Raw genomic sequence first — 2,500 nt, forward strand, 5'->3', positions numbered from 1 at the left:
ACACCAAAAGGATTACCTAAATATTCAAACACAGTGTTACTGTTCAAACTGTGTAATGTTAGTGGTCAAAAACATTAAATATCAATGTTGAAATAAAACCTCGCCATTGTGTTTAATACTTGGGCCTACTACGCTACTGTATTTTAATGCCGGTCATTATGGTGGTGCTTGGAGAGCCATGTTTTTTCTGAGGTGGTACAAGGTGAAAAAAGTTTGAGAACCACTGCACCAAACTGAAATCTAAACACGCAGTAGTGGATACAAGTAGTCTTGTCTTATTTGGGAGAATAACTTACCATGGCTTTGGACCTGGGCTTTCCATGATGTACCCTTTTTTTTTTGTCTATTTCTGCTCACCATTTGTTCCCCGCTTGTGGGTCAACAGTAACAATGCAAATGATTTCCCCAAGATACGGAACGGACCGAGGGTCAAACAGGATGCATGCACGTTAATCGCTTGTCAAAAAGATGAGTGCCGTTCAAGGGAATTATATTTAACAGGTCATTATTAACTTTATTTTATTATGTCATCCTTGTTCCCAAATGTTGGCATTGTGTGTGAATGCATGAATATATATTCCTTATTTGATTCCAACAAGCCCTTTGTTGAACTTTGAGAGCAAAAATGTGTTGGTATTTATTGAAAAGAAAACATCTTATAACCCAAGGCCATGATAATGTGGCCTTTCTAGTGGTTTTGGCGCAAAACCAGAGATATGTTTTTGTTCTAAAACTGGGGCGGTGGCTTGACTGGGGAAATGTTTGGAGAGATTACCATATTTTCCGGGCTGCACTGCAAAAACTGAAATCTAAGTAAGATGAAATATCTCAAATAAGGGTGATATTTGCTTATTTTCTGTCTGATAAGATAATTCTTCTCACTAAGCAGATTTGATGTTGGAGTGTTTTACTTGTTTTAAGGGTTTTGGTCCTAAATGATCTCAGTAAGATATTACAGCTTGTTGCTGAGATTTGATGACCTATATTGAGTAAAACATGCTTGAAACTAGAATATCAACTGTTGCAAAGCTGTGTCATCAACACTCACAAGTATAAAACTGCTTTTTTAAAGTAATCATTTCTTATTTCAAGCATTTAAAAAAAAAAAAAAATCATGACTTTGACACAATTGTGTCTCATAATTAAAACAGATGACAGCCAAATGGACAATAGAAAATACGTACTCATATAGTAGTACAGTTGTTATTAGTGAGAATATACTTATTTTAAGGTATTTTGGGGTTCATTGAGGTTAGCTAATTTTGCTTGTTTTGGAAAGTCTTGACAAGCCAAATGTTATTGTTCTATTGGCAGATAATTTTGCTTAGTTCAAATAAAATACCCTTAATTTTAGTTTTTTTTTTCCTTGTTTTTTGAACACTGACTTTTTGCAGTGTGTAGAGTGCAGCGGTATTCAAGCCGCACCCAACTAATTTTAGAATATATTTTTTTACATATATTATCCGCACCGCAGAAATATACCGGTACGATTTTGTAAATGTGAAATGAAGTGAATTATATTTATATAGCACTTTTCTCTAGTGACTCAAAGCGCTTTTACATAGTGAAATCTAATATCTAAGTTACATTTAAACCAGTGTGGGTGGCACTGGGAGCAGGTGGGTATAGCGTCTTGCCCAAGGACACGACGGCAGCGACTAGGATGGCGGAAGCGGGGATCGAACCTGGAACCCTCAAGTTGCTGGCACGGCCACTCTACCAACCGAGCTATACCCCCCCAAATGTTTATTTATATACCTTAATTGTTTCTGAACGATGCTTATAACATGGCAGTAAAACGGCTGATCAAACAAAACATAAGTCATCGTCATGGACCCACCAGCTGCGGAAGCTAGCTCTCCAATCCTCCAATCTGACACAATAACTCCACGGTGACGTTTTGGTGAATTTATGAAACTTAAACAGTACAAAAAGAACGCCATTGTAAGGTAATAATACTAACACAGACCCTTGTAAATGTGTTAGCATATTTTAAAATGCTAATGACGCTAGCTTGATTACATTACGATAGCACGTACAAATATGCATGAAAACACCCCTTACAGAAATCACACACGGGATGGTTCAGTAACTATAAAATATTATAGTTATATTATAAAAAATGCAAATGTTGCTTGGAGTGACAAATGAAGAATCCTTTTTAGCAAACACGCTATGGACAGTTATACTTCCGGTTCAAAGCACAAAACAGAAAGTACATTCTCCACCCGCAGCACCACAGGTGTGTTATTGTTTGGCCCCATAGCACAAACAATAACACACCTTTGCAGTGTCCCTGTCGGTGTATTAGGGGAACTATTTGTTGAAAACAAAACATTATGGTCGTCAGTGGGGGAAAAAAAGTATATTAATTAGCTGCACCATTTTATAAGCGGCAGGTTTCAAAGCGTTGGAAAAAAGTAGTCCGGAAAATACGGTAAATGCATGATTTGGAGTAATAGGCGTTGTAAACAAAATGTTCCGTAATTTCTTTTTTGTA

The sequence above is a fragment of the Entelurus aequoreus genome, linkage group LG20 (assembly GCF_033978785.1).
Source record: "Entelurus aequoreus isolate RoL-2023_Sb linkage group LG20, RoL_Eaeq_v1.1, whole genome shotgun sequence".
Classification (NCBI taxonomy): domain Eukaryota; kingdom Metazoa; phylum Chordata; class Actinopteri; order Syngnathiformes; family Syngnathidae; genus Entelurus; species Entelurus aequoreus.